This window comes from Phoenix dactylifera, unplaced genomic scaffold (assembly GCF_009389715.1).
Source record: "Phoenix dactylifera cultivar Barhee BC4 unplaced genomic scaffold, palm_55x_up_171113_PBpolish2nd_filt_p 001328F, whole genome shotgun sequence".
Classification (NCBI taxonomy): domain Eukaryota; kingdom Viridiplantae; phylum Streptophyta; class Magnoliopsida; order Arecales; family Arecaceae; genus Phoenix; species Phoenix dactylifera.
Genome location: NW_024068658.1, coordinates 61,909 through 87,722, shown reverse-complemented (window position 1 = coordinate 87,722; position 25,814 = coordinate 61,909). Strand labels below are relative to the sequence as shown.

General features: G+C 40.3%; 1 non-coding gene and 1 pseudogene across 1 annotated transcript; one reads left to right on the top strand and one right to left on the bottom strand.

Annotated features, from left to right (window-relative positions):
- Positions 1-1,339: 1,339 nt before the first annotated feature.
- LOC103721365 lies at positions 1,340-25,191 on the bottom strand (annotated as a pseudogene).
- LOC120108426 lies at positions 18,986-19,094 on the top strand. Its single transcript, XR_005509792.1, has one exon. It is a non-coding gene; the product is annotated as a small nucleolar RNA R71 (small nucleolar RNA).
- Positions 25,192-25,814: the final 623 nt, after the last annotated feature.

Below are 25,814 nucleotides of genomic sequence, written 5' to 3'. Positions count from 1 at the left end.
ATGAAATGTGGGAATCATATTCCCATGGGAATATAACTTTTCCGTCTCTCTCCTTTGAAAACTCCAATCAAACAAGAGGCATCTCATTACTTTTCCATTGACCACATTTTTCCTTCTTCTTTTCCTGCGAACCAAACGAGCCTTATATGAATGGTGCCCGGAAAATGTTAGCAACGGGGAGCAAGAAACTTTTCTACCTAGATAAGCTTTGAAAAGTAAAAGAATTTATCTCAAAAAAGAAAAGCAAAAGAATTCTTAAAAGAGGAGGACAAGATAAATCGCCTTTAGGTCGAACAAGTAATCCCGATTATTTTATTGCGCACTCGAAAGGGTTTTGGATTTCAATGTTTCTTCTCCTAGACCATTCAATCTACCTCTCATATGAATATCAAGCATGGGCTTTTATCCTGTGCATATATTCTTTAGGTGCATAAGATACCCAATTTTCTAACTAGTCAGACTAATAATAATAAACATAGGGTTAGATACCTAGACATAATAATAAACATAGGGTTACATACCTAGTCCATCTTAGCAACTTAACAAAATTATCTCTACTGTCTTCTTAATTTCCTATTTGCTTCTTGTCTCATCCGCCCAGGGCTCGAGGCCGAGCCATATGTGAGAGAGTCAAAAGGCTTCTGTTTTTGTTCTTGGTTTGGTTCAGGCCACTCTCGATCTTTTTTTTGTTGTATAAGAGAAGGGGAAAAGAGTCTAAATCAATGGACATTAACGAAGCATCCTGCATCCTCTATGGTCCAGCTATAGTTTGATACTCAACTCAGTACATGCTTTTCATTACTTGCCATCCTAGCTTTCCATCTAATAGCTTAAAATTTTTAGACTCTGAATTCGTGACAAGTGGCATTAGAGCCGAGGGTACAATGGGTCACAGCCTTATCATCATGTGGATCCTTATCATCATGTGGATCCTTCGTACAAGGGTCAGTTTGAAGGCCTACAGAAGGTGATAAAGACTAAAGCTTGGTCCATGCTTTCATTTTCTTCCAACATTTAAGTCAAAAAAGTACTCCAGTCAAACAATGGGATGCCACATTTGACATTTCCGGCCTTTCTTAAACCAGCAGAAATGACAGGGACTGGGGTTAGTCAAAGTCTTCTTGGAAGCTTCGCTGAAGTCAGGAGATTGCTACCTTTCTTCTAAAAGTTGGGTGGTTGTTTTGGCTGCACAATTTGGTGGGAAAATTTAATCAGACTTACTTTGTAATAAATTGATAGATCTTTTCTCTTTTCATTTAACTGTATTTGGTTGATACTAACATTATATCTTTCACTTAATTATATGTAAAAACAAGGATGGATTGATGTGATTCCATTATTCAAGATTGTTTTCTTAGTAAAGTTGTTTTACATGATGAGCAAATTCTGGATTTTAGTTCTTACACTTGCCTCTTTTCTCTCTCTTGGAGAGGCACCAGAAGGAAAAAAAAAAAAAACTTCCAGAAGGTGGGTGGCCATGGAGCATTAAGTTTACTCAGAACTTTGCATCATAATGTCGAACTTCATCATTGAGGGAATTCCCACTCTCTCATGACTTTTCCCCAAGACTTTTCTTTTCAAGACAATTTGTTATATTTTCTCTGTTGAAACAAACAAAAACCAAAAGATATCAGATATTAATCAGACAAACACAAAGCATACCTTATACAATGGGGATAAAAATATGCTACTTCTTGCATAAAAATCAATAAGTTTCATTTTTTTAATGTTATGATAAAAGGAAGCAAACCATATCTTCTCCGAAAAATAAGAAAGAAGGAATGGAAGTCCACCAACAATGATTTATGCATCATGGAGTGGATCCAAACTTGACTAAACTCACTTCAAATTTGATAGCTTGCTTTTGCTTCATGCATTCCAGTCCTAGGCAATTGATATTTCAAAGTTCTAGTTCACCAACTTCAAACCGTCTCCCACAGCAAAAACATAACATAAAAAACGAAAAGGGGAAGAAAACCAAAAAAACAGCAGAGGACCAGGGCATGAGGTTGAGATTTTGACCCCGTTGCTAGATGGACTGCATTGAATCATGCTCAGCATCGGCCCAACTAGCCAGTGCTTAAAGCATGACCAATTGAAGATGCAGACACCTGGGCTTCAAACTGTTCCATCATATGATCATAAGTACCAAGCTATTGTCCAATCACAAGTCTAAACTAATACAACGCATGTGAGGACCTATACGGACGTGTGTTTATTCCTATATCGGTTATTTGCTGGATAGATCTTGGGTACTTATATAGGATTAAGGAACGCATATAATACCTTCTAGTTAGCTATTTTGGGTAAGATCCTGAGTTGTTATAAATGATATCAGAAAAAATCCGACCCAACTTATATGGACGAGGGGATACTATAACATGGATCTATTGGGGCTGACCACGAGCCGATCGTAGTGCTTGTTATTAGATTTGTATGGATTTGAACCCTTAACCTGACGAGAATATCATGGCTGAAACAGGAGGAGTATATGAGGACCGTGCGGGCGTGTGGTTAGTCCCACATCGGTTATTCGGTGGGTTATGAATCACTACATCTACTTGGTAACTTCTTAGTGGTTGTTAATGGTTCCTTACATTTGTAACTTTTCTTTATCCAAATTGATTTCGTAGATAGTTAATTCAAACAACAAACTACCCAAATATGGCCTGTTTCAGAAGCAGCCAATCGTGATCACTTGATGGAGACACAAGATCATGCCATGATTCTTCATAAGACTGCAACTTAGGAATTTTTATAAGATTTAATAAAGTTGTCAATTTTTTGTATTTTCTTTCTGGTTAGTTTTAGTTTTTAGAAGAAAATTTTAAATCAAGGGCTGAGATTAAGTAATCTCTGGTTTTATTTGATAGCTTCATGAACCAAATTACTATAGCAATACTGTTCATGCACTATTCACGGCACAATAAACATGAACAGTGACCAGAAGTTATAAGGGTATGTTACAGAGCCTAAAAGTCTAGTTAGGGTTATCAATTCCTTTAAACATGGAAGTTAAAAGAGGTAATCAGATTTTTTAGGCAAAAAGAAGGGATGAATGAAAGATCAGAGTTTTCTTTTTTCCTATGGTGTGATGACGTAGAATAAGCATGAGGCTTGTAGCCCTAAGTGTGATTCCTAGGTTCCAAAGTGAGTCCCGTATTATCGTCACTCTTCCTTTTACCATTTTTTTCTTTCATCCTTTTATTCTAGTCATTACTTGCCTTTTCTTTTAATATTCTTTGATAAAAAAATCTACTTTTATCTTCCCTAAATCTTTCATGTCATGTATAATCAGCTTTTTCTCCAGAAACACTCCAGCAAGCTCTTGATTCCTGGTATAAACACTTCATAAACCCTAGGTTAGATAATAGCCATCCAATACCTATTTCTTCAAAATTCATTAATTTTTTACTTCAGTTTTATTAAAAACTCAGGTTATAGCCTGAAATTTCAGCAACCTAAAAGTTTCAGTCCTGCTTCTCTACACCTTATAGATCCCTATACTACACTGCCCTACATCAGTTTGGTTTTATAACATAGATTACACACCATGTACACTCGTCAAGGACAGTCCTGGTATCATCATGATAGGGGTCTTTTAACACTGACAACGTGATGAGTTATTGATCAGCATGCACAATAAAGTAAAAACAATGTTGAACTCTCTACTAACCTCGAAATATCATGATTCAAGGAAGAATTGTAAGTTGACTGAATTACAGAAATTCCAAATTGGGAGCTTTTTTAGGTGTACATCAAAGGTGAAGTGTCATAACACCAACAGCCCTGCACACAAAAGGCAGAGTATCATATTATCAACAACTAGAGAGCTTGGCAAAGCGCACAAAGACATCATGGAGGAGAAGCCAGGATCAATTTCAACATCAGATAAATTATTTCAGCTTGAAAGTCAGATTGAGGACAACAAAGTAAGTATTATGATCCAAGTGAAAAAAGAGCCAAAATTTACCACATCTGAAGAAATAAATAAAAAGAAACATCTTTAAAAGTAAACGATTTTTTTTTGTACCAATAATAGAAAGAGCCAAAGAAGGAGGTGATTCTACCATCTGAAGAAGTTCATTGCAAATTTGCAATCAACACAACAGTCTTTGAAAGATTCTGAAATCATGGTCAATGATTACTCGATCATGGCCGAAATGTTTCCACACACATAGAAAGAGGAACTTATCAGTCAATAGGAGAGCTAACAAATTATGAAGATCGCAAGGCAGCTTATATTAAGTCTGAATAATCCAAAAGGACTAGCAACAGCTATCAAAGAGGACTATGAAGTTGTTCACAAATGCAAAATCTTCCAACATTCTTTCAGCTTTCGTTAATCTGGCACTTGTGGTTTGTTTCAGCAGAGAGGCATACACTCATTTTATTATGTTTTAGAGAGGATGAGAAGATGCCTGGAGTCCAAGCATTAGGAATTTTTTTAGACATCCTATGGGGGGCATCCATCAAAAGTTATCATTGCTATGAGAAATCAATCAATGCAGCTTCAGAACTGACTTAAAAGAAACCAGGGCAAGTTCCTACACAGCAAAATCAAATGATGGAGATCCAAGATCGTTCCACGATGCATCATAGCGGCTGCAACTTAAATATTTTTATCATATTTAATTTAGTTATCAATTTTTTTGTATTTCCTTTTATTTTTGGTTACTTCTAGTTTTCAGTGGATCTTTTAAAATCAAAAAAGAGATTAAATGATCTATAGTTTATTGATAGCTTTATGAATCAAGTTACTGTACCACTACTGTTCATGCTATAGTAACTATGAACAGTAATCACATGCTATAAGGGTATTTTAGAGAGCCTAAAAGTCTTGTTAGGCTTATCTATTCCTTTAGATATGAGAGTTGATAGAGGTAATCATATCTTTTTTATGCAAAAAAATGATGAATGAAAGTTCAAAGTTCTTTTTATTATTGTCAAGGTCGGCGGAACCAATCCGAACCGGCTGGTTCCGCCTGTTTCAAACCGTTTCAAATCATACCGGTGGCTCACCGGTACGGTTCCGGCTCAAAAAATGGAACGCGTTTCCGGACCCGGAGAAAGAGAAGGAAAGAGAGAGCAAGCGGAGAAGAGAGGGAGAGAGAGAGAGAGAGGGAGAGGATGCCGGCGGAGAGCCCATGGTTCGAAACAGGGGTCGGCCGCTTAAGCGGCCCTTCTTCCTCGGCGTCGGCCCCCTCGCGGCCTTTGTCGGGCTCCACGGGCCCTCCGCCAGTGTCCTCGTCCTCCCTCTCCCGTTCTCTCTCTCTCTCTCTCTCTTCCTCTCTCATTCTCCCTCTCTTCCGTCTATTCCGCTGTGTCGGTACATGCCGGAAAACTAGTACGGGGTTTGTTACTGGTTCCTCTGACCTTGCTTATTGTAGTATGATGCCATAGAATAAGCAAGAAGGCTTGCAACCTAGGTGTGATTCTAAGATTCCGGATTGGGTCCAGTACTATCCTCCCTCTTTCCTTCTACCATTTATTTCTTTCATTCTTTTATTACAGTCATCACTTGGCTTTCTTCTAACCTCTTTGATCCAAAACATAACTTTATCTCGTCCAGTTCCTTCCTGTCATGTATAATCAGATATTTTCCCAAAAAAATTCTAGCAAGCATTTGATTCCAGTTATTTGATTGTTTAAGCCCTTAAAATCCAAATTAATTCCTAGACTTGTTATATAATAGTCAAGGAATCAAATACTGTTGGAATGGGATGGTACCACCAGTACTGGTGCTACCATCCCATTCTGATGCAAAACCAACACTAGTACCAACCTCAGGTTGCCAAAACCAGTTGGATACCTTTCTAATGTTTGCTAGTTGCTTTTCTTTTTTATTGATTACGAGGGTCTCGGTACATACCAGCCATATCAATACTGCATTGGTATTGTACTATTTTGGGACAACCATTATAGATTTGATATCGGTATTTAAAACCTTGATAATAACCAATACTTATTTTCTTCAAAAACATTACTTTTTTAGTTCAGTTCTATTGAAAACTCAGGTCATAGACTAATTCCAGCAGCCTACAGGTTTCAACGTTGCTTCTCTAGACCCTATAGCCCCAATCCTAGACTGTCTTACATTATCCCTTCAAGTGTCAATACATGAATAACTCAAAATTCCTTGGTTGATGCATCATTATTCTTATTATCAGTTGGTCTATAATTAGTTTGCATTGGGTGTAAACAAATCTACAAGGACATGGGGATTGGCAACCAGATGAAATTGAAATTTATCCTACACTACTAAATTCTGTTGAGTGAGTTAGTAGAAGCACCCTATCTAATTAAATTTGAAGTTGTTAGAAATAACTGTTGAGCTATCACTGGACAACTCTGTGGAATATCTTTTAAAGCAAATAATTTCTGCATGTTGTATCACACTCTTTAGATAGGAGTTAGACTAGCAAACATTCAATAATCAAGGGTATTTTATTAAAAAGATAGTTCGGTAAACTTACAAGAATTGGATGTTTGATAATAGAATGCCTTGCCTTATTCTTTTAATAGAATCAGTTGTCAGAGGTCTGACTTGCAGATAGAATGAAATGGATGAGAAGAATAAGTGCAAAGTTTAAATGCAAGAAATACTTAAGGAAACTAGTGCAGTTCAGCAACAAAAGAATTTGTATAGTTTTGTGATTCAATAGGTAAACAAAATCATTATCATGCTTCAAATTTTGAACAGCAACGATAAATTCTAAAAGGATATCTGCTATTCATAAGGGTTTTTCCAGGCAAATAAGAAAAACTTCTCAAACAGCCATGTCGAGGCATGCAAAAATGCACATCGATAAAAGAACACTAAATATGAATCCTGAAGCTCAAAGGAAAGGAAGATCTAGAGGAATCAGTTTGAAACAGTGAAGTAAAAATTTAGTGCATATAGTATGTGAGAGGTGAAGTATGCCTTAAGATGGGACAACACTAAAATGCATGAATTTAGGTAATGACTTCTGATAAAAAAATTTATAATTTATATGTTTCTTCCGAACCATCTATTAAAATCATAAAGAGCATGAGTTTTAATATTTAAGCACATCTGATTGGCAAGTCTTGTAAGTCTCGAAAAACTGAAAAGCCTATAAGAAGCATGAGGCTACAGTTATGTAATATAGACATCAATTTTAGGATCTAAAAGGTATCAAAGCTTGCTTTTACTCTAAAAGTTACAAACTTTTGCAAAAATGTATCCACTATAAATAGTGAAGATAAACAGTTCAAGCATGCAATAATTTTTACAAGAGATACAATCTTTCATCTCATAAAGATTGACAAACGACAAAATTTTCTGAAGGATGAGAGCATGACTAGCTGGACCTTTAGGTCATGACGTTGCAAAGAGTTCATAAATTTCATTTCTGACTCAGCTCTCAAAGAATAACTTTCTTCATCAGAAGTTTTACTGTATGCATCACAAGGTCACTCTTGAAAAGGCTTGGCTTTGGAAGGTGATCTAGCCAACTCGGATGTTGGAGGGAGCTCGGGGGAGGAAGCCCAACCATCCTCTGCTTAGTCCCCGCCATGAAAATTCTGTTGTAGAATTGTAGGGGAGCCGGCAAACCCTCCTTCCTATCCACTTTTAGAATACTGGTGCAACAACATATGCTGAATTTGTGTGTTGCTGGAGATGCGGCTATCTAGTGGGAGTCTTGCTCGTGTTCATCGTCGATTTCCGGTTTCATGGGGCTTTTTATGCCATTGAGTCTCGGGGGCTGGCCGGAGGCATTGTTGTAACCTGGAGGGTGGGAGAGGCGAATGTGGATGTTTTCCACAATTGTACTTAGCATGTTGCTATTGTGATTTCAGAATCTAATGAAAACCCTTGGCTCTTCTCTGGTGTGTATGCTAGTATAGATTACGGATAGCATCGGGTACTCCGAAAGGAGATCTCCAACCTGAATGAGCAGGGCATTCCGTCAATGGTGGCGGGTAACTTTAATTGTATTGATGGCCCCCAGGAGAAAAGAGGGGGCAGACCCTATTCTGATAAGATTAAAATTAGAAAATTTCGTGACTTTATTGGAGCAAACGATTTGGTTGATCTTAGTTTCACTGGCCCGAGATTTACTTGGTGCAATAATCATCTCGGCACGGTCAGGGTATGGAAGAGAATTGACAGAGCCTCTGCCACTGCCGGCTGGATCCAGTGTTTTCCTAATTACCAGGTATGCCACTTGCCGCGGATTGCCTCAAATCACTGTCCAATTCTCGTTAGCACTGAGTATCATAGCCCCTTCCATTTTGAGAAGTTCAAGCTCGCCTACCCTTAGTCTTGGCATATTGTCCGAGAGGTTTGGAGGATCCTAATGCATGGTGATGCCATGTATCGCGTGATGCACAGATTGGAGTTAGCTAAGCGCAGATTCTACAAGTGGAATCGTGTGGAGGTCGGCAATATCTTCAGGAGACTGGATGACATTAAGGTGGCTATCACGGAGCTCCAGGAAAGGGAGTACCAGAATGGGAGACTCACTCAGGACGAGTTAGCCGAGCTTCGAGGGAAACTTGCCATGCACCACTCCCTACTCCAGCAGTAGGAGGTCCTATAGCAGCAGATGTCGAAGTTCAGTGAATCAGGAAGGGGGACAGGAACACCAGATTTTTCCACTAGTCCACGGTCATCAAGAGACATAGGAATCGGATTCGAATCTTAAGGAGCAGCAATGGGCAGCGGATTGATAGGGATGAGGAGATCAGGCAGGAGATCTTTTATTTCTTCCAAGCAAGGTGGACTGCTACTTTGGGAGGGGGGAAGGGATCCTTCTCGTATCCACTGCCAGACTCGCAGGTTGGTGCTGCAAACAACGTTGCCCTAATAGCTGAGGTGATGTCGGATGAGATTCGGAAGGCCATTTGGTTTATGGCGGAGGATAAAGCGCCAGGTCCCAATGGTTTTTGCCCCTTCTTCAGGAGATTCTGGGTAATCATCGACTATGAGTTGGTGGTCGCGATCCAGCAATTCTTCAACTCTGGGAGGATGCCAGAGGCCTGGAAGAGAACTTTCAGCACTCTAATATCGAAGATATAGGATGCATCTGAACCAGGTCACTACAGACCGATTAGCCTATGCACAACCCTGTACAAGGCAGTTGCTAAGATCATGGTCTGCAAAATGAAACTGATCCTTCCCCATATTGTTAGCCCTGAGCAGGGGGCATTTGTGGAGGGGCGAAGCATCACAGACAATATCCTTTTGGCCCAGGAGTTTATGCATGATCTGCTGAGAGCGCCTTTCCGCCGAAGTCTCAAGGCCATCAAGCTCGACATGGAGAGAGCTTATGTTCGAATGCGTTGAAACTTCCTCCAAGTCACCCTGGAGAGCTATGGTTTCCACAGTGCATGGGTTAAATTGATCCTCAATCGTGTATGTGCGCCCTTCTTTGCCATCCTGATCAATGGCACCCCGACAAAATTTTTCCGATCGACTGTCGGTCTGCGCCAAGGTTGTCCCCTCTCCCCTTACCTCTTTATCACGTGTGATAACGCATTGTCACGTGCACTTCGGGCCACGACCTTGCACCAGGCGCTTGACTCCTATGTGCCTTCGCAAGAGGCCCGGCCGATTTTGCACTTGCCTTTTGCAGATGATTGTTTGTTGCTCGGACGGGCCTCTCTTCGGAATGCCAGTCTCTTCAGAAGGATTTTTGAAGGCTACTACTATCAGGTGTTAGGCCAGAAGGTGAATCTCCACAAGTTTGCTATTTTCTTCAGTCCCAAGGCTCGCCCTCAGCTACAGGTTGCACTCAAAGAATGTTTGGGGATCTCGGAGCAGAATGGACCGAGAAGCTACCTGGGTGTGCCTATCATTGGTAGTAGACTCCGGAGGGTCAAGTGTGCGGCAGCAGAACAGGGCATGCGTGCACGGCTAGAGGCATGGCAATCCAGAGCCTTATCGATGATGGGCAGGGTGACCTTGGTTAGATCGGTTTTGAGCTCGATACCGGTTTACCTCCTGACTAATACCATTCTTCCGAAGAACCTGTGATCAAGCTTGGACGGATGTTTAGGAGCTTCTTGTGGGGCTCACACAGTGGTGGTAGTGGTGGGGTGCACCTGATTTCCTGGGAGACTATTTGCCAACCTCTTCATGATGGGGATTGGGTATACAACAGTGTCTAATTGTTAGGAGGGAGGCCATGATAGCTAGGCATGCTGCGAAATTTATACTTGAGCCTGATAGTCTCTAGAGTTCAGCGACGCGGGCTAAGTACGGCCAATTGACCCTAGGTGCTAATAACTGAGAAAATTAGAGGTTCTTCTTCTGGAGGGAAGTTTGCGCTCATGCCCAGAAGGTCTCTTGACTCTTTTCCAATATCAGGTGGTTGTTGGGTGATGGCCAATCGGTTTAGGTGATGTAGGATGCCTGGTTTTACCACTGAGGCGTTGGCCGACTATAATCAGTATGGAGACTACGGCGACACTGAGAGTCTGCGACTTGTTTCATCCTGGTGAGCGGAGGTGGAATATGGAGCTGGTGGCCCAACTATTTGGGGATAGGCTTGCTGAGAGGGTGCGGTCCATTGCGATCCCGGTGCATGGCTATCCGGATACGAGGGTCAAGAGGTCCACTTACAACCCGAGGGTAAGGGCGTGGAAGCTCTACAGTCTATACAGGGTGGAGGCTGGCCGTAGATTGGAGGGTGGACGGATCTAGAGACTGAGAGTTCACCTTCAGGTTAGCCTTTTCATCTAGTAGTTGGCCTGGGGCTGTCTTCCCACTAAGGGGTTGTTGGTACATGGGGAATGGGCATCCTCCTGACCTGCCCGTGCTGTGGCAGTGAGGTGGAGTCTATTGACCACATCTTTATCTGGTGCCAGAGGGCAACTCAGGTTTGGGAGCTGTCCAACCCGCTTCCGACGGTGCTCCAATCAAGGATGCTTGTTTCGACTTTCTTAGAGTTCTTGCAGAGCAGCACCACCAAGGCGTCCAGGGCATAGGGCATTAGAGCTGCCTATGTTGCCTACCATATATGGTTGGCCAAGAATGCTTACATCTTCGAAGGCACCCGGCGATCGGCGAGGTTCGTTTTGGAGAGGACCTTAATGCAAGCTGTTGAGGTCACCTACCCCTCTATTGCTGGAGAGACTGCGATAGCTCAGGACACCTGGAGCTTCCCCTCTGCTTCTGCAGCGACTCAGATAGTGCTTCTCACCTGGGAGTCCCCATTCTAGAATTTTCTCAAGGTTGATGCTTTCGAAAAAAAATGTTCTCCCAAGTGCAGGAGATTCGCACAAGTAGTATAACTCGAAAGTCCGAGGTCGATTCCTCAGGGAACGATCTATGGATTATTAGCGTAATCTTAAATTAATTAATTCAGTTAATTTGTTGATTAAGATGATGTTTTGCAAATAGAAAACAAATCAGTACACAGAGAATCAAAGTATGGATAGATTAAGATGGAGTAGGAATCTGGAATCCCCCTTGATAATTTTGCATTCAAGAAATAAATTCTTCGATTCTTGATTAAAGATATAAATGTAGGATAGATCAAAGCATGGGATATATTTTAGGGACATATGAACTCTATTTCTAAGCATTTATCGTGCCTATTACATCAACGATAAATCAAATACTAAAGCGGTCCACATGTCGATCAACATAAACCATTAAAGAACTATCTACAAAATAATTATGCAAGAATCCATAATATATTGGAAATATAAATCTATAAGAATTAAAGGCTTAGAATTTACTTCAAAGATAGCAATACATCAAGGGTTCCTCCATCACCCTTCACCTAAAGGATTAGCCAGCCATCAACATCAAAGACTCTCCCCTGTTACTCCTCTCTCGATATCTTTTTTTTTTCTTTTTATTTTCGGAAACAGGGCATCCCCTGTTTTCTTCTTCTCTTTTCCTTCAACCCCAGCAGGTGGCCCCCCGATGCCTCTCTTCTTCCCCCCTCTTATAACAATCTTCACCGCCTCCCATTCGAGGTGATCACGAGCGTTGGAACGGAGGAGGACGCGGACAGCCGGGGCGGTGATTGTGGCTGCTGCGGTGCTTCACAGGCGGAGGGAGAGGGATCTCGAACGTTGATCGCGGAAGATGGATTCGTTGCTGGGGCACTGCAGAAGGAAGAAACGGGTGCTGCAGAGGCGGAGGGCGTCAATCCGTGGCTGGATTTCGGGCTAGAGGTTGGCACGCGGACGCGGTTGGACACGGTTCACGGACGCGTGATGCTGGGAGGTGATCACGGGCGTTGCGTTGCTTGATTTGGAAGCTGGGATTACGGGGAAAGAAGATGATGTGGGGTGCTGCTCGCTGGTTCCGCAGGAGAATCAAGAGGAAGAGGATGCGGTGCTTTGGGTGTTTTGGGATGCAGACTGATGCGGAAGGATGGATTTCAGATGTTTCTGGTGCATTCCATGTGGATGGTCGCCAAGTGTCGCTCTAATATGGTCAGGCCTGGCTGCTGCCTATAATTGTGAGTTTGATAAATGATGGGTTCGACTAGGATATGGCGAGATTGGGTGCGCACAGCTTGGGTTAAGCATCTTCCTGAACCAAACCTGTACCAAATGTGCATTTTATCTCTAATTTACGATAAGACTATGCGAAACACAAAATACAATTTAACTCGATGATATTATCATCATCTGTTAACAATAAGATTAATTTAAGTGGTATGTAGATCACACTTTTGTGCTCTCATCACACCCCCAACTAGTTTATTGCTAGTCTCTAGCAATTTGGAGTAAACAATAACATGAGAGTAAAGAGTGTTGGTTGATCCTTTGATGTTTTATTAGAACTAATTGCATAAAATTAAGATAAGTACTCAATTTCGTAGGAATCACGATTGCACTTAGCATGTGCAACAAGCCGTTAACCCCTAGGTTACCCTAGTGGACGAGTGTTGTCTCGTGAGGGTTTTCAGGGATGTTACCCACAAACATCATGAATGATATGTCATGAGATCCTAAAAAAAAATATGAAATAAAGCCTAAGCTAATACACATGTGATATATATTTTTCTTAAGCTTGGCAAGTATCAAAGCAAGGGGAATACTAAAGTGTAGTGTGCATAAATAGAATGACTTTCTTGGAGCACTAATACCTCCACCACAACAGGGTACCGCCTGAGTTTTAGGTGCACTACTCAAGTCCACAAATGTTTTCTACAATTTATTAGAACCTGATCCATCACATTTTCAGAATATCACATGTTGTCTAAATTTGTCAAGGATGGTTCGCATGTAAAGAAAGAGCTATCAATCCCAACTAAACAACCCGGGTACACAGAGGTCCAACACAATGGAGTCAAACCAGTCATTACCACATGTCACTAGGTTCAGTCCGACCAACCCTATTCATGCTTATTTTTATTTTTAAACACATATGACGATTACAATAGTCCAACCCCATTAGGCTCTAGTAAGGTTCATGTAGCGAGCTTTCAGCCAATGACCCCCCATCCAGTTGGCTCAAGACATTAGGTGAAACACCCCTCGGACTTAATTGCTCGAACCAGACTACGCCACAAGGCCAGACTTGTCATCATAAGGATTTTTTTTTTTTAATTATCATGCAAGAAAAGAGATGGTAGACTGAACCATATAGATATTTTTATTATATATGTGACTGCAACGTGACTATAGGTCAACCAAGGTCGGATCATAAGGCACCTAAGTAATCTAACTGGAATATTCAACCTCTATCTTTATGTGAAAACCAAATCATAAACCTTATGGTACGAACAAGGATACTCATACTTTTTTTTACGGATAAAGCTAACAAAAATGCAGTTAACAAATGTGAACTCCTGAGGCTTTCCTATTGTCATTAAGTATACGTGTGGGGATCTAATAATAGGTCTCTAATCAATCATAGTATGCATGTGTTCCTTGCCTTAATAGTTGCACAAGCTTAATAGGAAAATACACGTGCATTTGCTCAGAAAAGAAAGTAATAGAATAAATCAAATGCAAAAACAAGTTTTTTTTTTTTTTTAAATCAAAATATTTTCCTCCCCCCAACTTAAACATTGCATTGTCCTCAATGTAAAAGATGCAAGAAAACTATATATGAGAGACAATAGAGAAAATAATATTGGAGGAAGAAGAATACCTTGAGCTGTTGATTTCCAGAAAAGAAGACCTAAGAAGAAAACTAGAAATAAAAGAAAAATATAATTCTAACTAATATACACATACCTTTGTCGTCAAGCTCAGTCATAAGAAGGCTCCCCCAAGGAAAAGGAGTACTCTTCATCTGCAAAATTCTCAAGAAAAGGTTTTAATCTGTGTCCATTTACCTTAAAAATTTTGCCATCCTGTGGATTCTCAATTTCAACTGCCCCGTGTGGAAAAATAGTTTTTACAATGAAAGGACCTGTTCATCTTGATCGTAACTTTCCAGAAAACAGATGTAATCGAGAGTCATAACAAAGAACTTTTTGTGCAGGTTCAAAAGATTTTCTTAGAATTGATTTATCATGCCTAATTTTCATTCTTTCTTTACAAAGTCTAGCATTGTCATACGCATCCCGACGAATTTCATTCAACTCACTAAGTTGTAATTTTCTAGCTAAACCAGCATCTGACAATTCAAAGTTTAATTTTCTAATGGCCCAATACGATTTATGCTCTATTTCAACAGGTAGATGACATGCTTTTCCATAGACTAGCCGATACGGGGACATACCTAGAATAGTTTTATAAGCAGTACGGTAAGCCCACAATGCGTCAGAAAGTTTTAAAGACCAGTCTTTGCGTGATGGATTCACCGTTTTCTCTAAAATTCGTTTAATCTCCCGATTGGCTAACTCTACTTGGCCACTAGTCTGCGGGTGATAAGGAGTTGCAATTCTATGAGTGATACCGTACTTTCGTAACAGGATCTCAAAAGGTTTATTACAGAAATGTTTTCCCCAATCACTAATTATAACCTTGGGCATCCCGAACCTAGAAAATATATTTTCTTTAAGAAAGTTTAAAACTGGTTTGTGGTCATTTGTTCGACAAGGCACAGCTTCTACCCATTTGGACACATACTCAACACCAACTAAAATGTACTCATATCCAAAAGATGGTGGGAATGGGCCCATAAAATCGATGCCCCAACAATCGAAAATTTCGATAATAGTAATGGGTTGAAGAGGCATCATTTGCCTACGAGTTAGACTTCCAATACGTTGACATGAATCACATGTCCTGCAGAACTCGTGGGCATCTTTGAACATAGTAGGCCAATAGAAACCACATTGCAAGACCTTTGCAACAGTTTTCTTAGAGGCAAAGTGTCCACCGCAAGCATCAGTGTGACAGAAAGAAAGTACGCTTTGTATATCATGATCCGGTATGCATCGTCTAAAGATTTGATCGTTACAATATTTAAATAAATAGGGTTCGTCATAGTAATAATTCTTTACTTCGCGCAAGAAAATTTTTCTATCTGTCGACCCCCAATGTTCTGGCATCCGGCTTGTAACAAGAAAATTTACAATATCTGCATACCATGGCATACTAGAAAGTGCAAACAACTGCTCTTCAGGGAATGAGTCCTTGATGGAAAACTGTGGCACTGAATCATGAAAAACTAGCCGTGATAAATGGTCAGCAACCACATTCTCTACTCCCTTTTTATCTTTAATAGTGATGTCAAATTCTTGGAGAAGAAGTATCCATCGTATTAAGCGTGATTTGGCCTCTTTCTTATCTAGCAAATATTTTAACGCTGCATGGTCTGTGAAGATAACAATAGGAGCACCAAAGATATAAGAGCGAAATTTATCTAAGGCAAATACTACTGCAAGCAATTCCTTCTCGGTGGTGGTGTAATTCATTTGAGCATCGTTTAAGGTTTTGCTTGCATAGTAAATGACATATGGCTTATTATCCTTGCGTTGTCGTAGGACGGCTCCTATCGCATAGTCGCTAGCGTCGCACATAATCTCAAAAGGTAATGACCAATCAGGTGGTCGTACGATGGGTGCAATGCTAAGCATAGACTTTAACTTTTCGAATGCCTCCTGACAGGTTTCAGTCCAATTGAATGGTGTATCAAGGGACAGGAGGTTACATAATGGTCGAGCTATGACACTAAAGTCCTTGATGAACCTCCTATAAAATCCGGCGTGTCCCAAAAATGATCGAACATCTCTAACCGTCTTGGGTGCAGGTAGCTTAGCAATTAAGTCGATCTTAGCTCTATCTACTTCCATGCCCTTCGATGAAACAATATGTCCTAGGACAATTTTCTTTGGTACTATGAAGTGGCATTTCTCCCAATTCAATATCAAATTCTTTTCTATACATCGAGCTAAGACTGCTTGTAAATGTGACAAGCAATCATCAAATGAGTCACCAAAAACGGAGAAGTCATCTATGAACACTTCCAAAAACTTCTCGTTCATGTCTTCAAAGATGCTGAGTATGCATCTTTGGAATATTGCAGGTGCATTACACAACCCGAATGGCATTCGTCGAAAAGCAAATGTGCCAAAAGGACAAGTGAAGGTAGTCTTCTCTTGATCTTCTGGTGAAATTTCAATTTGATAATATCCCGAATAGCCATCGAGAAAACAATAGAAATCATGCCCTGCAACTCTCTCCAACACTTGGTTTAGGAAGGGTAGAGGAAAGTGATCCTTTCGTGTGACCAAATTCAGCTTTCGATAGTCAACACACATGCGCCAACTCGTCGGAACACGAGTTGGAACTAGTTCACCTTGTTCATTTTCTACCACCGTCAAACCCGACTTCTTAGGAACGACTTGAGTAGGGCTTACCCACTTGCTGTCGGAAATTGGGTAAATAATACCCACGTCAAGCAACTTGAGGATTTCTGTCTTAACCACATCTCTCATCGTAGGATTCAACCTTCGTTGCATTTGCCTTGTGGTTTTGGCATTGTCCTCCAAATATATCCGGTGCGTACAGATTAAGGGGCTAATCCCCTTCAAGTCTGCAATAGACCACCCTAAGGCTCCTTTATGATTCTTTAGAACACCAACTAATTTTTTTTCCTGAGTATGATCAAGTCCAGACGAGATGATTACAGGAAAAGTGTCATCAGGTCCAAGAAAAGCATACTTAAGTTCCTTTGGTAAGGGTTTCAATTCGAGCTTGGGTGCTTGCTCATGGGATGGTACTATTTTCACCTCTCGAGGCGACAACCTCTCAAATTCTCCTACTTTTGGTCTCCACCCATTGACCATCTTGATATCCAGATTATCCACAATAGGTATGACGGACAAATCATCATCATCGGTTCCATTAGGACACCAATCAATTAAGCTATCATTGGATGGGTCGTTAATTGCTTTAGCTAACAAATATTCTTCTGCGATGGTTTCAACCCAATCAACCTCCTTACTCTCTTCAGGATCATTGGGTTGTTTGCACACATTAAAAATGTTCAGTTCTAAGGTCATGTTACCAAAAGAAAGCTTCATGATGCCATTCCTACAATTAATCAATGCATTAGAAGTTGCAAGGAATGGACGTCCTAAAATGACCGGAATCTGAGACTGTGAGTTCGAAGCCGGATGTGTGTCCAATACAATAAAATCGACAGAAAAGTAGAACTTGTCTACTTGGACTAATACATCCTCGACAATCCTCCTCGGAATTTTAATTGATCTGTCAGCTAATTGCAAAGTGACGGAGGTTGGTTTCAACTCACCTAAACCAAGTTGCTCATATACAGAATATGGCAACAAATTCACACTCGCCCCTAAATCTAACAATGCTCGCTCTATCCTAAAGTCGCCTATGATGCATGAGATGGTTGGGCAACCTAGATCTTTATATTTAGGGAGAATGTTGTGCTGCAAAATAGCACTCACATTTTCAGTTAAAAATGCATTCTTCTTAACATTTAATCGGCGCTTAACAGTACACAAGTCCTTCAGAAATTTGGCATATGAGGGTACTTGTTTGATTGCATCAAGAAGAGGTATGTTGATCTTTACTTGCTTAAAAAGCTCAAGAATTTCAGAATTAGGTTCGAGCTTTTGCAACGGCTTTAACCGTTGTGGAAAAGGTGGAGGAAAAAGACATTCTACTTTCTCGGTAGAAGTTGGGACCTCAATTTTTTCTTTGTCCCTTTCATCGGCTTTGGGAGCATCAGAATTAGACCTGCGGTCTCAATGGGACGGTCTGATTAATGACTTTTCCATTACGCAAAGTCATGATGCTCTTTGCATGTTCTGTATGCGAACTAGAAGGAGCCGTATTATTACTACCGTGCACTTGTGGGTTAGGTTGGGGTTGAGCTGGAAGCTTACCCTTCTCTTGGGTACTTAGGACGGTAGTCAACATTGACAATTGGTTCCTTATGTCTTCAAAATTTCGAGTATTTTGAGCATTGATATTAGCTTGACCTTGTAGAAAAGTTTGTATGGATTGCAAGGTATCCTCGATATTTGGCTTTTGAGAGGGTGGTGATGCAAAAGTAGGATGTGCAGGTGGAGGAACTGAATGGTGTGATTGTTGAGGATGATCATTTCTCCACCTAAAATTTGGATGATTCTTCCAACCAGGGTTATAGGTATTCGAGTATGGATCGTTATAAGGCTTTTGGTAGGAGTTCATAGCATTTGCTTGATCGTGCAAAACTTCTTTGAATGCCGGTATGGTGGGACAATCTGTAGTAGTATGACCCGACATATCGCAGATACCACAATACTCGTTTCTAAGCTCTATAGTCTTGACAGGTTCAACCTTCCTAAGCTCAATTTCTTCTACCTTCCTAGTGAGGGCTGCCATTTTAGCATGAAGATCATCCTCAGTTCTGAGGTTGTAAAGGCCTCTCTGTACAGAGCTAGTAGGCTTAGGTAAAGACTTATTGTTTCTATCCCCGTTATCCCAAAGTTGGGCAGTCTCAGCGAGGGAATCCAAATACTCCCACGCCTTATCAGGGTGTTTTTCTAAAAATCTACCATTGCACATGGTCTCTACAAATTGTTTCAACTGTGGAGATAAACCTTCATAAAAGAAGCTAATGGTTCTCCAAGTTTCGAATCCGTGATGAGGGCATGAGAGAAGAAGGTCTTTAAATCTTTCCCAACATTCATAAAATATTTCATTATCTTTTTGTTGGAAATTGCTGATATGTCTTTTCAAAAAGTTGGTCCTTTGTGTGGGGAAGAACTTCTTTAAAAATTCTCTCTGCATATCTTGCCAAGTTCTTATTGATCTAGGTCGCAAAGAGTTTAGCCATGTTTTGGCCTTATCCTTTAGAGAGAAAGGGAACAATGTCAACTTAAGGACATCCTCGGTGACGTTTGGCACTCTAAATGTAATGCTCAATCCTTCAAAATCCTTTAAATGAAGATACGGACTTTCGGACTCTAACCCATGAAACTTGGGCAGCAATTGGATTACCCCTGGTTTGATGTCAAAATGTCCTACATTATCAGGAAAAATTATGCATGAAGGCTGACTAGTCCTAGCCGATTGTAGGTATTGTCTTAGAGTCATAACATGGGGTTCTCGTTCTCGATTGTGGTGACTCCCCGCATCTTCATTTAAATCAGCCATCTCACAAGGTGTGAGATACTGCGAAGGAATTTCAAGGATGTGTCCTAAGGGATGATCTAAAGTTGTACGACTTAATCGACCGGTGTCGTCCCTATTCCACTTTAGCATGCAAAATATTTTCCTCTCTTTTTTTTATTTTTATTCTTTTTTTAATATAAGTGCTACCTAAAGATATCTAAAAGGACAACCTAATATAGAAAAACAAAAATCTATTCACAATCAAGCATGCATCAAAACATTACACCTTAATTTCTAATGTTTTTCTTAAATTTCTAGACAGCTCCTAACTGGTTTGAAGAGGACACCTAAGCCTCCAATCCGGTCTAATGAACCGAGTTGACCAGGTAAGCTCCCAGGTAAGTGGAGGGGTCACGATGCGTTCGCAAAGGTCCCACTTAAAACCCACTTGCTTCGAACAGATGAATTGTCTCCCTTATAGGGACAAAGCTTGCCTAAACATCAACTAAGCCACAGAGCGAAATTGGTGCAACTTTCGGTGGTCTTCGTCCTATTGAGCTCGAATGTCCTTAGGGGCCAACGTCTAGTTGATTTTAGTTAAGCTTAGGATATTTATGCACTGGGGTGATTTTTGGGCTAAGAACGAGTGATGAAATCCCGACCTTATCTTTTTAAACGGGTTCAGCCCTTAGAATATTTTATGTTGATGCCTTATACTATATGCAACAATCAAGAGAATTTTTTTTTTAATGTTTTATGACATGACATTAAATTTCATTGAATAGTTGATCAAGCAAATTATTTATTTCTTTTTTTTTAATTTTTATGAGTTGAAGTTTGAAATTTGAATTCTGAAATTTGAAATTTGAAATTTTAGGTTTTTCCATTTTTTTTTTTCAATTTTCAATTAGCAACAAGGGTTAATGAGATATAATAACAATAAAATTCTGATTCAAAAAAAATTAAATGCAGAAAATTTAAAACATAAAGCAGCAAGGTTTCGTATTAATCTAATGGTCTTAAAAGTCTCGGAATGTCAATCAGACCGTTCAGATTATTGAACAACGTGTCTTGCACTAGCTGACCAAATTTGAGTCAAATCAGACGGCTAATTTCTATGATATCAGAATTTGATGCAAACTGTGCAGGAAATTAAAAATAGTAGTAAAGATTTAATTTTTTTTAAAAAAAAAATACTAACTACTAAGGTAAAAATTAAATCTAAAATTATACTAATAACTCAGCCGCTCCCCGGCAACGGCGCCAAAAACTTGATGCTTTCGAAAAAAAATGTTCTCCCAAGTGCAGGAGATTCGCACAAGTAGTATAACTCGGAAATCCGAGGTCGATTTCTCAGGGAACGATATATGGATTATTAGCGTAATCTCAAATTAATTAATTCAGTTAATTTGTTGATTAAGATGATGTTTTACAAATAGAAAACAAATCAGTACACAGAGAATCAAAGTATGGATAGATTAAGATGGAGTAAGGATCTGGAATCCCCCTTGATAATTTTGCATTCAAGAAATAAATTCTTCGATTCTTGATTAAAGATATAAATATAGGATAGATCAAAGCATGGGATATATTTTAGGGACATATGAACTCTATTTCTAAGCATTTATCGTGCCTATTACATCAACGATAAATCAAATACTAAAGCGGTCCACATGTCGATCAACATAAACCATTAAAGAACTATCTACAAAATAATTATGCAAGAATCCATAATATATTGGAAATATAAATCTATAAGAATTAAAGGTTTAGAATTTACTTCAAAGATAGCAATACATCAAGGGTTCCTCCATCACCCTTCACCTAAAGGATTAGCCAGCCATCAACATCAAAGACTCTCCCCTGTTACTCCTCTCTCTATATCTTTTTTTTTTCTTTTTATTTTTGGAAACAGGGCATCCCCTGTTTCCTTCTTCTCTTTTCCTTCAACCCCAGCAGGCGGCCCCCCGATGCCTCTCTTCTTCCCCCCTCTTATAACAATCTTCACCGCCTCCCATTCGAGGTGATCACGAGCGTTGGAACGGTGGAGGACGCGGACAGCCGGGGCGGTGATTGCGGCTGCTGGGGTGCTTCACAGGCGGAAGGAGAGGGATCTCGAACGTTGATCGCGGAAGATGGATTCGTTGCTGGGGCGCTGCAGAAGGAAGAAACGGGTGCTGCAGAGGCGGAGGGCGGCAATCCGTGGCTGGATTTCGGGCTGGAGGTTGGCACGCGGACGCTGTTGGACACGGTTCACGGACGCGTGATGCTGGGAGGTGATCACGGGCATTGCGTTGCTTGATCCGGAAGCTGGGATTACGGGGAAAGAAGATGATGTGGGGTGCTGCTCGCTGGTTCCGCAGGAGAATCAAGAGGAAGAGGATGCGGTGCTTTGGGTGTTTTGGGATGCAGACTGATGCGGAAGGATGGGCTTCGGATGTTTCTGGTGCATTCCATGTGGATGGTCGCCAAGTGTCGCTCTAATATGGTCAGGCCTGGCTGCTGCCCATAATTGTGAGTTTGATAAATGATGGGTTCGACTAGGATATGGCGAGATTGGGTGCGCACAGCTTGGGTTAAGCATCTTCCTGAACCAAACCTGTACCAAATGTGCATTTTATCTCTGATTTACGATAAGACTATGCGAAACACAAAATACAATTTAACTCGACGATATTATCATCATCTGTTAACAATAAGATTAATTTAAGTGGTATGTAGATCACACTTTTGTGCTCTCATCAAAGGTCAACTTCGACAATAGCGTGGTGGATGACGGGTGTAGAGGGGGTGCAAGTTTTGTTATCCAAGGCCCAAATTCGAGTCTAGTGGCAGCAGGCAGTATGCCGATTTTTGAGACATATGTACTTGGAGTGGAGCTGAGAGTGGCCTGGGCTGGTATCACCCTTGCAAGGCGGGTCCTTAGAGCTAACTGTATTATTGTCGAAGGTGACTCGACCGCAATGATCGGGTGGATTCAGGGGCAAGCAAGATCAGCTGGTGCCCACCCACTCCTACATGCAATTGGAGAAGCTCTAGAGAGTGTGTGTCCTTGGTGGCCAGGCATATCTACAGAGTAGCTAATTGGGCGGCTGACTGGGTTGCTTCTTACGTAGCCCAACACTCGAGCGAGGTCCTATGAACTGATTCGTTTTCCATCCCACCTTTGTTTCAGGATATTTTACTTTCTGGCTTTTATGGGATGTATTCATACTAGATTTGTATAATCAATCTGTTCTACCAAAAAAAGAAAAGGCTTCCCACTGATGGCAGTCCATTAGCACAGTCCCATGTCATTTTTTGCTGAAACTACCCACCAACAGCAATGAAAAATTCTAAGAGGTCATCAGCTATTCATGAAAAATTTAAGATGAACCAATGAAAAATTCTATAATGACCATGTTGAGGTATGCAAAAAAAATAAAATAAGAAAAAGAACATGAAATATGAATCTCTTGAAGCTTAAAAGAAAGGAAGACCTAAAAGAATCAGTTTGAAACACTGAAATAGAAATTTTGGTACAGATAGATAGTGCAGAACAGAACTGGTTTGGAGCATGCCTTAAGTTGGGAAAGGAACAATAAAATACACGGATTCAATAATGACTCCTGATTAAAAAATTTTATAATTTATAAGTTTCTTCTGCATCATCTATTAAAATCATAAAAAGCATAACTTCAAATATTGAAGGATATCTGATCAGGCGATACTAGTAACTCTATAACTTCAAAGCCTATAAGAAGCATCAAGCTGCAAGTATGTAACACAGACATCAACTTTAGGATCTAAAAGGTGTCAAGGCTTACTTTCACTCAAAAAAGCCACAACTTCGCATATAATATGGATACCGACGATAAGCTGCTCAAGCACGTAACAATTTTTCCCAGAGATACAATCTTTCATCTCATAAAGATAGACTGACAAAAAAATTCTGAAGGATGAGAGCATGACTAGGTGTATGTGTACCTTTAGGTCTGACATTGCAATTAGCCTTCATAAAATTCATTTCTCACTCAGCTTTCAAGGGATGCTTTTCTTAAGGAAAAGTTTTGCTGTATACATCACAAGGTTACTCTGAGGAAGGCTTCAAAGAGATAGCAGTCCATTAGCGCACTCCCACATCATTTTGAGATGAAACTAATCACCAACAGGCAACTCAAAATGATAGTAAATTAATTTCCCATAAAGTCATCATCATGGTCCTCATACTCACTGTCTACATCATATTCAGTCCTAGACTCATCTTCCTCCCTGGGTTCTAGAAATGTCTTCATGCTAAACAATGGTTCTGTTTCCATTTCCTCAATCTCAATGGAGTCATACTTCATCCTTCTTTAAATTCCTCATCAGAACAATTGAATAGCCATCCAAGTAAACACTTTAACCCTTTCCTGGTGATAATCTGATACCTTGGTGTTATTGTGTGCAACCAGCTCCTCCAAATCACTATCCATCTCTATTTGAAAATACTCAAAGCTCATTCTTATAATATCCAGATTCAATGCAAGCAACTAGGGGCAGCCAACAACCATTCAGCTCACTTGCTTCTACAAAAAGCAGCAGCCTTTGAGGAAATCAACATGCTTCAACACAGTAGAGCGGCTAAGACTAGCAGCTTGAGGCATTTTCTCAATGATTTTTCCAAATTCATCACGACCCACCAAAATGCTCGATTCAAACAAGCATTGCTGCAAGAGAAGCTTAACCTTCAGTTCAATCACCAAGATGTCTGGATACTGAACTATCATAGAAGCTAATGCCTCCTTCCGAACACCAAACTCCAGCAGAGCCTCAACATTGGGTTTCATCTGGTCCCCCAACTCAAAACCAAGAATTTGAGGCCTTTTCTCAATCAGTCTCGCCACAGCCAGCCTCGGTAAGCCCAGACTCTCAAGATATTCGACGAAAGGCTCGATCACTCTCTCAACTCGCTCCCGAGTATCTCCGGATACCGAGCGAGAACCCCTCCTAGTTCTCTTCTTGCAGCACCAATTCCAATCAGATAGGCCACTGATGTGCTCATAGTCCTCTCCATTCGAAGCCGAGTAACTCCGGGCACCGCTCGAGGACACGAGGGACGTCGCCAGGCTTGATGTCCAATCCCTGCAAGTACTTCACCACGGGTGCGAGATCGACCACCACGCTCGCATGGAGGACCTGCGGGTACCACCGCAAAAACTCCGTGATGGTCGCCTTTGCAGACACCCAACTTCCCCAGATAATCGAGAACGGGGATCATGTGCTTCTTGACACCACAACCAAGTACAGGGGGGTAAATGTTGATGTCCTCTAAGGTGAGGCCAAGGGAATGGAGGAAGTCGACGCGCTCCCGCATGACATCCTCGGTGACGGGGAGCTCGAGGCCGTCGAGCTCGTCGGGGACGGTGCCGAGACCACGGAGGAACTCGTAGATGGAGGATAAAAAAAGAAAGAATTCTTACCCAGAAACCAAAAAAAAAACGATTTCATGTTTTAAAAAGTATGGAACTTCAGCTATCTCAGTAGCGACTGAGTCCAACGGATTGAAAGAGTATAAAAAAGAGAAAAAAATTTAACAAAAAGAAGGGTTTTCGTTAGTAGCATGTTTAGTACAACACCAATAATGAAATTATCTTGTAAAGAAAAGGCTAGTAAGAAATACAGAAGAATAAAATGGAAGAGGGAAGTCTTACCGATATCTTTGGCCAGAAAATAACCTTGTATACCTGGTTTGCTTGGTTCTCCCATGTTTGATCGAGTATTGACCATTTTAAAATATCCTTTAAATTGTACTGGATAGATGACTGGTTCTCGATAAGACTAGTCCAACCAGCCGGTTCAATTTAATTTTAATAATATTATCTGTTACTAAAAACACTTTCATATTTAGTTAATAAATAGATGTTACAGTTCCATAATATTTTAGAAATATAATTATCGAATAATAAATTACTTTTTATTAAAAGCTTTACCAGTAAAAGCTTCATTGCTCAAATCTCTATAGACAAAACTATACTCCAAACAAAAATATCAAATTAGGCCTAAATATTAGGCTCAAAATCATTCTAGATAGAATTTGGGTCAAGTTAGAGAAGGATATAAGGTATGATATAAAAATCAACATAAATATAAAGAATCCACATATAAAGAAATTTTTGACTTTTTCAAAAATGTATCTTTTTGAACCAAATTTAAATTTTTATCAAAAGCTTCCAATGAATCTTAATCACTATTTAGTTTATATTTCAATAGCCTCTAACCAACCCAACCCGTTTATAACCTATGTTTCCAAAGTTTAAAACTCAACTTGTTCACATGTTTTCATATATAAAATACGGACTTTTTTTACAACTTAAACTTTTGCTAAGACG